The 11,734-nt window shown below is 44.4% G+C and overlaps 1 protein-coding gene and 1 long non-coding RNA gene across 5 annotated transcripts in view; one reads left to right on the top strand and one right to left on the bottom strand.

Moving 5' to 3' along the window:
• Positions 1-251: 251 nt before the first annotated feature.
• Positions 252-8,660, bottom strand: LOC125338410. Of its 3 annotated transcripts, XR_007208291.1 has the most exons (6): positions 8,116-8,660; positions 7,333-8,011; positions 6,549-6,738; positions 2,958-3,037; positions 2,764-2,873; positions 252-483 (listed from the first exon to the last, which is right to left on the bottom strand). It is a non-coding gene; the product is annotated as an uncharacterized LOC125338410 (long non-coding RNA). The 3 variants fall into 3 exon arrangements; XR_007208293.1 differs by lacking the exon at positions 6,549-6,738 and having other exon boundaries at positions 252-486; XR_007208292.1 differs by lacking the exon at positions 6,549-6,738.
• A 1,459-nt stretch (positions 8,661-10,119) lies between these two features.
• PTK2 (protein tyrosine kinase 2) overlaps positions 10,120-11,734 on the top strand; it is a 198,443-nt gene continuing 196,828 nt past the window's right edge. For both annotated transcript variants that reach the window (XM_048286970.1, XM_048286969.1), the window contains exon 1: positions 10,120-10,210. The gene's annotated coding sequence lies outside the window, so the exon portion shown is untranslated. The remainder of the gene's footprint in view (positions 10,211-11,734) is intronic.

Genomic DNA, 11,734 nt, shown 5'->3' with positions numbered 1-11,734 from the left:
AGAACTGTTTAACCTGTACAACCTGGGGGAAAAGGCAAACACAACACCACAGACAGACTGTTTAGTGATTGAATTCCAGTTCAGGATCAGGCTCATCCCATGAGGTGGTTGGTGGCAGCAGGACACTGCACCGATGATTTATGAGCTTCCTTTCAGTTCCAACATTCAGGATGGTCCCAATCTATGTCTGCCAAACTTTTATCAGGATACAACCTCAATCCCAAGTATTTCCTTGCATAAAGATAATAATGGATGCTAAATAGTAGCATTTATTGTAAAATAAATAATAAATATGAAAAAAAGCAGAAGATAAAAGTCTTGCTCCTCAGCTGGGATGAACAGGGCCAGCTCTGCTCGCTTCTGTGTCCACACTATGGCAATGAAGGATTTGGTTCAGATAAAATTAAGCACCAAAAAAGGACTTGATCTTCTTTCCCTCTAGGAGTATCATTAGCTCCTTCCTTAGTCCTTTCTTCCAAAATTCTGCTGAAGAAGAGAGGAAAATGGATGAGTCATTGCAAAGCTGCAAATATTTGGCCAGTCTAACAGAGTAAAAGCCGTTCTCCTATAGAATCTCTTCCTCTGTGGGCTCACTGCGGTTTATTTTAGCTCATGAATGAATGTATCAAGTTGTCTCTTGAAATTCAAGACAAATACTTTAATTCAAAGTGAAAAGGCAAAATAATGAAGGATTGTTGCTCTATGTACTTAAAAATAAACATCATCAAGCCTGTATTTAAGGATGTCAGATATTCCACAGGTGACTTTCCGGTAATTCTAATACTTCACACTACAGCTGCAGCATGAGAAAGACAACAGAAGCCCAAATTCCTCATTTATTGTGGTCAATAGCCATGCATTTGTGTTATTTTTCTGAGGCGACATTGTTCAGCACAGTAGCTTAAAAATAACACTCCTACTGCTATTGAATTTGTTCTTTTTCATTTTTGTTTCCTGTGAAGTATTTCTCAGGCAGAGACTGACTGAAGTGGGGCAGGGACTGGATCTATCCACAGAAGAACAAGTGCTGAGGACTTTCTCCTAATTTCTACTAGATGTAAATAAAACTCCTGCAACTCTTCATCAGCCCTAGAGAAAGGGTGTAGTCTGTGCTGCAGGGAAATTACAGATAAATGTGAAATTCCAAAAGCTCCACTGCCAAACTTGATGTTTATAAAATTCTCTTCTCTACCTTTCCACAACCACACTGCTTTCAAATAGGTCAGTGGTTAAATCTCTCAGGTGCTGCATTAAAGCAACTTGTGTAAGAGAGCAACCCTGTGCACAAAATATTGGAAGTTAGACTTCTTTTGGGATACAATTACTTAGGAAAAACATAAATAATTGCTTTGAAACTTTTCAACTCACAAAGAGAAATCCAATGGTAAGAGTGAACACATGCATTTGCAATCAAAATAGCAACAACTGGAAAATTAATACTATTTATATTAATACATTTTTGTAAAAGAGGAGTACTAATTTATACCATGAGTAGCTTTAAATTGAAAGAGAGCAGGTTTAGGTTGGACATTAAGAAGAAATTCTTTACACGGAGAGTAGTGAGGCCCTGGCAGAGGTTCCCTGTGGATGCCTCATCCCTGGGAGTGTTCAAGGCCAGGCTGGACTGGTCTTTGAGCAACCTGGGATAGTGGAAGGTGTCCCCACCCATGGCAGAGGAGTTGGAACTGGATGATCCCGAAGATCCCTTCCAACCTAAACCACTCTGTGATTCCATGATTCTATGAATGTGTACCACTACAGACAAGAATTTGCATTTTAAGCATGAAATCTGCCAAATGTCTTAACAGGATTTTTAATGACATATTTATACATATTTTGTAATATATTTATTACTTCTCTTTATTACATTTTGGTCACATTAATCTGATTTAAATCATAGTGCAAGACAACACTTAACAGGAGCATGAAAAATCTCTACACTTGCTGCACCTGCTTGGTAAATAAAGAAAGCAGCTCAGCCTGTAACTAACTCAACATAAACAGATATTTTAAAAAGTCTGATACAGGAGCTGATCTAGCAGCATCAAAACAAAACAGTAAGGAAATCTTTGCTTCTCTGTTACACACAGCTCCAGTACCTCACTGAAACTAGAGGAGGGTTTTTATTAAGAGAAAGATAAGAGGGTTGGGAAAACAACAACTGTAGGAAGAAAGAGAAAAAATCTGACTTGTACACTTTGTTTTCAGTGTTCAGCAGCTTCAACCACTTTTCTGAACCTCTCCTAATTGTAACCCCTGGTATCTACCCATAGGATCACATTGCTATGCCATTTTTATGGACTAGAACCAGAGGCATCAAAACCCTAAATGACATTTAAGACCACATGAAGTTCAGAGCAGATAAAAAGACCTAACACTGCACTGCTGGTTCTAACTTGTAAACAATGTGACAGCTAAAATCCTGTGTATCTGTTATGCTGAGAAGTAATGCTCTTACAAAGTTAATATTGTGATGTGTAAAAAACATGTTTCTAAATAAACAGGGTAACACTTCAAGAACAGAGGGAGAGAAACATTTCATGAACAACTTCTGATTAAAAGCTTTATTATAGAAGATACACCTGCTGTCAATTCACTTTTCTATGGCTAATGGGGACACTGATGCATGAATGTTAGATTGCCACAAAGTGCAAACCTTCAGTGCAAACTGAAATGCACCTGGCAGGGTGAGATGATCTTTCAGGTCCCTTAGCACTCCATGATTCTGTGATTTTAAGTCAAACCACAGGTCTTCTCTCTCACCTTTTTTTTGGTGTGCAATATTCTTGCTACAGAGTAAATAAACTCAGGTGAGGTATTGAGGCAGTCAGACACAAAGGCACTTCAGAGAACACCTCGGAAAATTGTTCTGCCTGTACTGAAAGAACCAGGGCAGAACTGTGAGCTACATGGAAACGAAAACGATGTCTTCTAAACATACCTGCTATGGTTTTTACCTCCATGCTTTATCTGTTCCAGAGGCTCTCTTCAAAAACTTTGTTTTACTGCAAGAGCAGTATCCTTTTTCTGCAGAACCCTAAATGAGAATAAATGATCAATTTTTAATTAGGCAACTGAAGAGCTCAAGACACAATGCTCTTTTATTCCATTTTGATTCCAGCTGTTAAAGCAGCACAGGATGAACAAATTACAGGAATGAGAGAAATCTTTCTCCCTCCTGGCTAACTTAAATTTATGAGGTCACTGATTCAGTGGTTCCCAAGTAATGATTTCATGTGGACAGCAGGAACTCTATGCAGCCATTGTAAAATTAACTCATACAGGTCAGCAGCATCTTGCCCAGAACTTCGAGTAACTCTTTTTACCAAGAGGCGACTGTAATGCAGGAGGATTTTTTCTGAAACAGGATAGAGGATAGGAAACCCTGAGAGCTGGAGAGGGGCTTTTTCCAAGGGCATGTACTGATAAGAACAAGGGGGAATGGCTTCAAACTGACAGAAGAAAAAAATTTGTAGGTAGTACAGATGAACAGACAGATTGGAAAATAAAGAAAACATTGGAAAGATCAATATTCATCTGCATTCAAAATCATTCACTAAGTGTGAGATTGATCAGCAATGACCACTAATTCCCACAGAAAATAGTCTCCCTACTTAAAGTATTTGGGTCTGTGTTTGAAAATAAATTTTCAGAAAATGATCCTCTGGTACCTAAAATGTCATTTGAAGCGTCCAAAAGAATTGCAGAAAGGGGATCTTTCCTTTTGCTGTTTGCTCAGATGTTGAAAAAAACGTGGAAGAAAAAAAGACAAGTTTTCTCAGATGTGGTCATTGTAACCTTTTAGCTGACGGGCATTCAGAACAAGTTAAAATTATCATATATGGAGAAAGCTTAACACAGTCTTAAAAATAAAGAAGTGGAAGTGTTCTGCACCAGTCATCCCTGCCCTCCTTGCTCGCTGGATTGATGTCCCGGGGGCCCAGTGGAGATGGGAGGATTGGATCTACACACTCACATCTGACTGCTGTACGTGTGCTGAAATTTGCATTAAGTACAAGAATCCCTTTGATCAAAACATCGCACATATTTTACACATCAAGGGGCTCTAGGAAAAGTGTAAGCTTGCAGAGCAGCTGGAGGAATTTGGGGAGGGATTTGACAGAGAGCAGAGTATGATGCAACTGTCACAGTTCCTGCAATAACCTGACTTGATATTTTAATGACAAAGAACTGGGACTGCATAAGGACAAAATACATTTTAAAAATTAGATTTATTGATAGCAGTTTGAATAAATAAAAATAAAATAATCTCAGGTTGGCTCAGACCTGAACAAACTGAAAGGCTATGTCTTTACTGGGAAAGCCACCAAGTGCAACCCTGGAATGTAAGCCCTGGGGCTCCAATGCTGGCAGTCCCAGGAGTGTGCTCCACTGACTGGGCACAGTCCTGAACACCCTCCTTCCCTCCTGAGCCTTCCTAGGAACAGTGGGCACCACAGCTCAAGGCAGCAAAATGACAGAAAACAGCAGAATGTAAGCCAAAGAATTCACATGTTTCTAAATGTCCTTAAGACCTTTGTGCTGCTGGGTCTCTGGAGAATGCAGTTTTAAAGTACATGGCTTGATTTGGCTCAGCAACAAATTTGCCTGAGGTTTGGTTGGGAAAGAAAAAAAAAAAACCAAGAAGTTGACTTCAGTCTTGGAAGACAAAATAAAACACAAAGACATGATTCTGTGATGGGAAGTTCGGCCCTTCAGGATAGATCATGGATTTTACTTCCCTTGCTGTCGCACCAGGGCTCCACCTGAGAGAGTCCTGACTTCATTCCTTCCTTGGAACCAGTCTCACTAAGCCAGTGTGGGATCTTTCCTTTCTTTCTAGGAATCAAAGCTACCAGTCAGGAGAGGGATTTTGTTTGATTTTCTGGAAAGATAAATAAACTTCTGGGTCCCATGACTGCACCTGGTCAGCTGTGGGGTCAGGTAAGTGTTGTATGGTACCACTGGGGCAGTGATGCTGCAAACCCACATCAGAAAATGCAGACCCAGTACTGGGAGGGTTCCCTTCCTGCCATGTTTGGTTTCAGCCAGTTAAATCCAGAACAGAAATTGTCTTGTTTTTGTTTTGTTTTGCTTCCCACTGGGAAATCTAGGAGGTTATTACCCTGCCTCTAATTAACACATTAACATTTGCTTTGGAGGTCTTAGTTAATAACAGCAACTCATCAAGTGGGTCCCCCAGCTGCTGATTTGTTTTTTTTCACACCAAATTTTCTACCTGAAATTTCCTTCCTGATCCTGTGTGAGTTTGCCAGTTTCCGTTGAAGCTTTTCTTATGAATTTCTTTGTGTTTTGTTTTGTTTAATAAATTAGAAAAACCTCCACTGGTGACTTTCCATTCAGCTCCTACTTCAGGCACTGCCCAATGCTGATACAATGTTTTATCTTTTTTTTTTTTTTAATCCAAAAAGAAGGATAGATGTATAAACATTCACATTTTGGTGCCTTTAATTTTATTTACTACATACTTTTCCTTCACCAATGCCAGAGTACTATGTAGACTCCTTATATATGCAGTTGACTTCTTCATCTGAGATTGATTTAGGTGATTAAAAAAAAAAAAAAATCCTCTTACAATGAAGGATGTTCCTGTGTATTACGTGAAATATTTACCATCTTGCCATTTTTGCCTTTCTTTTTCCCCCCCAAATCCCCCTGTATTTCATCAGCACAGCTTGAAATAGCCCTGCAGTTCAGAGCTACCTGCTTGTTCTGGTTCCTTTAATGAATATTTACCATCCTGCAGAAAAGTGGAGGATGCCTGGCTGCAGCTGTGCTCCCAAACACCGGAAAGAACTCGTTCTCTTCAGAGCCATTACCCCCAGCTCCGTCACTTAATAGAAGGAAAGACAATACATGCTACACCATAATGAAATTTCCTACCTTTTTGTTTATACCAGGTTTAATAAGCCCTGCAAATTAAATGAGGTAATGGCATGGACTGCTCAAATAATACCAGTAGTATTAAACTAAATATCTTCCCTCCATATTAATCATTTCATAATTAATTATAGGGGACAGTTGTCTTTTCCACCTACCAACAACCTCTGTGTAGACAGAGCAGGCGAGAAAATAATTTTACATTTCTACAAAAGTTCTCAAGAATCAGAAGAAAACAAGGATCTTACAAAACAGAGGAGCAAGTCACAACTTAGAAAAGTTTAGCTGAGTCAAGATTTGGGCTAATTACCAGGGCTCTCCCTCAGTTAATTGAGAAAAATAGGGGTAATCAGACAGCAATTCATTGGATTCTCAATAGGCTGGATGTATGGATGGATGGATGGATGGATGGACGGACGGATGGATGGATGGATGGACGGATGGACGGATGGATGGACGGATGGACGGATGGATGGATGGATGGATGGACAGACGGATGGATGGATGGATGGATGGATGGGTGGATGGACGGATGGACAGATGGATGGGTGGATGGGTGGATAAGCTACTGGAAGTGCCCTTCTCATAGGCAATTAGTTTGGATCAGGCCCTAAAGTTGGAGGGGAAAAAATGGCAGAGTTTTGTACCTGGCTGCCTTGTAGCGCTGACAGAATCCCTGACTATCGCCCTGCTCGCGCCTCAGGAGTTTCTGCTGAGATATCAGTTTGGATAATGAAGTAACTTCACTGGACATCACCACAGCTCCCCTCTCCCACCTGAGAGCTCAGATCATCAGCTTTTATGGAGCTTTCTCAACATTTGACTGAAACCTGCATTCTGTAACACAAAGGAGATTCCCTCACATTTTTGTCGAAGTCAGTACGTTGCTAAAGGCTTCTGCTTTTACAAGCAATTTTCTGATGAAGGAAAGGAACAAGAAACAAACAAAAAACCTGTCACCAGAACCTGAAATAGAGCCTTTTCAGGATTTACTACAAACCATCAATTTGATAGATTATTTTGGGCTTGCCTTCATCCCATTAGAACCAGTGGGAAATCTCCCAGGGACTTCAGACAACCCCCTTTTTTTTCCATATGAAAAAGTGAAACTATTAAAAGATAGAAGAGAATGTAAGAATCAGACTCACTGCTCTGGATTTAGTCTCTCTCCTCCATAAATCACCTAAATAACTCTTTAATAGTTTTTCCACCTGCAAATTGGAGAGAATTGGTACCCTGATGTTGTCCAGAGAATCTGCAGAGCATAAAGTTCTAAAAATACAGGAATAATAACTATTTATTAAAGCAAGGACATTTGAAAAAAAGCCTAAATGAAGAATGTTTATTAAACCTTTATATGAGATCAATAGGACATACAATGCATGACAGAAAGTAGGTATTGCTGCTGTCCCGAATGCACAGAATACAGACCTGGAGAGGAGTTGTTTGCTTTTAGGCCTGTTCATCCAGGGAATTATGTGTGTTTTTGGCAACTCAAATACTGTCTCAGCTTTCCAGTGTGAAAAATGGGGATAAGTATCTTCTTCACAAGTTTGCTCAGAGGCTACAGCACTTTGACATCTTTGGATGAAGGAAGAAACAGAGGAGAAATGATCAGCAATTGGGATCAAATGCTGGGAAGGGTCATTTAGTGCAATTCCCTGCTGCTGGTAACAACTGTATCATAAAATTTATGAAGCTCCATTTTCCCTTTCATTTTCTGTTTCCAGTATTTATACCACCCCTTCCCTGTATATTAATCAGAGCACACACTCCTATTTCACTCAGTCATTTCCTTCCATTTTTACCATTCCGGTCCTTAGGAGCATTTGATTTTTCTGGTGTGTTACCATGAATATCGTCTTTATTGATGTCTCCCAACTTTCTGTCATCAGTAATTTTAATTAGCACATTTCTACCTTTTCTGGCAAGAGCATCAATAATGATCCCAAGACCAATAATTACAAAATAAATGAAATAATTTTTCCCTTCTTCCTTCCTTCCTTCCTTCATTTCTGCATAGTGGTCCAGCTTCGGTGGAAAGGGTAGAGTGTATTTGGTATCCTGTCTCCAGCATATCCAACAGCCTTCTGGTTATGTCCCAGCATTTCTGTAAAAGATGAATGGGGATTGCTATACTGCTGTTTAAAAGAGAGTTTCTAGGAAACATTTTTATATGGTGCTCAATGCATTTGTATTATGCTCAGAGCTTACCTAATGGATTGGCTCCTGGAGGGGCTTGGGCCATTTCAGGTGGGATTCACCTTAAAAACTGTGTTTGCAATCTAGGTCCCTACATGTTCCATGTCTCCCTTGAGTTTCCTTTTGGTGCCTGGTAAACTAAATGTAGGTAAATAAATAAATGGAGGTAAGTTTAAGAGTGGGACTTGTCTTACCCTGAAGTAACTGCCCAGGTTTGATCAGTGAAATTCACATTCCAAACACCATTGATTATATTGAGTAGTTCTCCATCAACCTTTGTGAGATGCAGTCCAGGAGCTGGACTTGATGGTCCTTGTGAGTCCATCCAGCTCAGGATATTGTATGATTCTGTGCCCCTGCCTCCAGTTTCCAGACACACTGTAACTTCCAGAGGTGGAAGTCCGGGATCTGCTCAAGCTCCAGCTGCCTGGGGCAGGCAGGAGAGCAAAAACTGAGTTCAGCTGCCATGAGAGACAAGGGAAAGATTAATAGAGACATTTATTATTTCTGGCTCTTTCCCAGAATCACTGAATCATTAAGGTAGGAAAAGACCTCCAAAATCATCAAGTCCAACCTTTGACCAAACACAACCACGTCAACTAAAACCACAGCACTGAGTGCCACATCCAGTCATTTCTTGAGCACCTCCAGGGATGGTGATTCCACCACCTCCCTGGGCAGCCTCTTCCAATGCTTGACAACCCTTTCCATGAAAAAATTCTTCCTGATGTTCAACATGAACCTCTCTTAGTGCAGCTTGAGGCCATTTCCTCTTGTCCTGTCACTGGTTGCCTGGGAGAAGAGGCCAACTCCCACATTTTATCTGGAATGTCCAGCTCTGGGCTCCTCAGTATGAGACATGGAGCTCCTGGAGTGGGTTCAGCAGAGACGATGAAGGGACTGGACCATCCCTCTTATGAGGAAAGTCTGAGGGAGCTGCAGCTGTTCAGCCTCAAGAACAGAAAACTGAGAGGGGACCTCATCCCTGCCTGTCAGTGTCTATAGGGAGGGGTCAGAGCATGGACCAGGCTCTGCTCGGTGTGCCCAGAAATGGGACAAGAGGAACGGGCAGGAACTGATGCCCAGGAGGTTCCACCATTGCCCAGAGAGGGTGTGGAGTCTCTTTCACTGGAGATATTCCAGAAATGTCTGGACACAATCCTGTGCCATGTGCTCTGGGATGACCCTGCTTGAGCAGCAAGGTTGGACCAGATGACCTCACTGCGGTTCCTTCCAACCTTTCCCATTCCATGATCCTGTGATTTCAGACTTATGTTATTAAATATACAGAATGACTGATGGGCACTCAAATGCTGCGGTCATTTTAAAGTAAATTCCAAGTATTTCCTTGAAAAGAACTATCACAGAATCACATAACCACAGACCGAGTGAGGTTGGATGGGACCAAGTGGGTCACAGAACACAGAATATTCTGAGATGGAAGGGACCCAAAAGGATCATCAAGTCCAACTTGTAGTGGCCCATACAGGGATCGAACCCAAACCTTTGCGTTATCAGCACCAGGCTCTGACCAGGGTCATCTGGTCCGACCCCCTGCTCAAGCAGGGTCATCTCAGAGCACACGGCACAGGATCGCGTCCAGACGGCTCTGGGATACCCCCAGGGAGGGAAACTCCACAACTGGAATATCCCAGTGTTAGAACAAGGGAACAACTGTGCCAGCTGGTGCCACTGAGCGAGGACAAGGCGTCAAACTTCGCCTCTTCCCGAGCAAATTCGCCAGATCCCGTCAGGATCTGCGCTGCCTCGGGGAAGGAGCGAAGGAGAGAAAGAGGGAGGGAGGGAGGAGAGAGCCCTTGAGGCGGGCGCGGAGACGGGACGCGCCCTCTCCACCTCCTCCACCCCGCTCCCTGAGGGGCGGCACCGTGACCCCCCCGCAGCCATGTTGGGGGGGGTAGCGGCGCATCCCATGGTGCAGCGCGCCGGGAGGGCGGGGAGAGAAGGACGGAGGGAGGGAGGGGAAGAAGGAGGGAGGCGGCACTGCCCGCGCAGACCCTTCGGAGCCTTCTCCTCCTCCTCGTCCTCCTCCTCCACCGCGGCTTCTCCTCTTCGCCGCAGCCCCGGAGGCGGCCGTGCCCGCGGCGCGGTGAGTGCTGGTGGCGAGCGCTGCCCGGGGAGGGGGCGGGCGGAGCGGCCCCGATTTACATCACGGGGAGGGGGTGTAGGGGGGCAGCGGTGTCTCCTTCTGTGTCCCCCGCCCCAACCCCCGGCTTGGGGAGCGGCGACGGCTCCGCAGGGAAGGGAACATCGTCCGTGGTGCCGCCCGTTCCTGTGTCCTCGGGGAGGGGCTGCCGCGGACACCGGGGCGCAGGAGGCACCGCGCGGTGGGCTGGGGGTCTCTCTGGGTACGGCCGCTTCCCTCCCCGGGAAGGCAGAATGGGAAGGGGATGGGAGAGGAGGAGGCTGCGGGGAGAGGTCATCTGGTGCCCCGCCTGCCCCGTCCCCCTCCCCGGGGGATCCGGCCGCCCCCTGCGCCCTGCCCGCCCTGCAGCCCCGGCCGGTCCCACCGGATGTGTCGGGAGGCGGCGAGGTGGAGCGGGACGGTCCGTAAAGTAAACAAAGGGAAAGGGAAGGGAGGAGGAGGAGGTGTCCCCTCGCTCCCGGGGCCGGACCGCCTGGCTTTGCCCCTTCCTCTCCTCAGGCAAGCGCGTAAATCCGTGGCTGCCTCTTGGAGCCGGAGCGGGAGCGCAGGGGAAGTGGTTGAGGTTTCTTCTCTTTAGGATTTGGGGCTTTTTTTAGGTGTATGGGCTTTGGGGGTTTATTTTTGGTTTGTTCTGGTACTGCGCTCGCTGGGACCGTGTGATCCAAAGAGAATCGGGGCAGCGCTCCGGTCCCTTAACCCGGGGACAGCCCCCGCCGCCTGCAGCGGGGAAGGGGAGCGAGCGTCCCCTCAGCCCGGCTCATAGTCGGCCCGGTGGTGCCACAGAAGTTGGATCACACAGAGGAGCCTTTGCACTTCTTGGAGAAATCTGATATCTTTTCGTTTTCCGGTTGTAAACCTGATTTTGGAGTACAGTGAGAATTGCAGCTGTAACAGAGAATCGTTCTCCTCAAATCCCCGCGACTAATTCTGAAGCATATGCTGTACATTTCCAGTTCTCACATTCATTCTCTTCCCAGACCTCCTGTGCTCTGATGATGCTTTTTTTGGGACAAGGAGTAGACTTTTTTCTTTGATTTCCCGTTCTTTTTTGTTGTCTTCTGGCTGGAACAGTGTTGGCTATGTTGTTTCTGTGTTAGCTGCCTCGCAGTCAGTCCTGTTCCAGTGCTTTGGGAGCAGAGTATCCTGCAGGCCCTGGCACTGGAGCAGCGTCAGCCTGGAGCCCAGTTTTTGGCAGTTTCACTGGGATAAGAGCAGTGCTGTAGTAAAGGCATTAAACAAAAAGTTCACTTGAAAAGAGAAACATTTGGGAATTCATATTGAAGTATTTAATGCAAATGTTAGTGTAGGAGTGAAGTGATATTGCAGCGTCCCTTTAAAATTCACATTCCTTTGGCATTAAATTGCTTGATATATTTTTTTCCCCCTCGTGGATTAATTGGAAAAGTCCTACATTCCTCGAAGCTAATCTGCCTTTGTCGTCTCTGGTTCTGTTAAACCTGGGTAAGG

Source organism: Corvus hawaiiensis, chromosome 26 (assembly GCF_020740725.1).
Source record: "Corvus hawaiiensis isolate bCorHaw1 chromosome 26, bCorHaw1.pri.cur, whole genome shotgun sequence".
In the NCBI taxonomy this organism is placed as follows: Eukaryota; Metazoa; Chordata; class Aves; order Passeriformes; family Corvidae; genus Corvus; species Corvus hawaiiensis.
The sequence above is the reverse complement of the archived record's forward strand: the minus strand, read 5'-3'. Positions and strand labels throughout refer to the sequence as shown.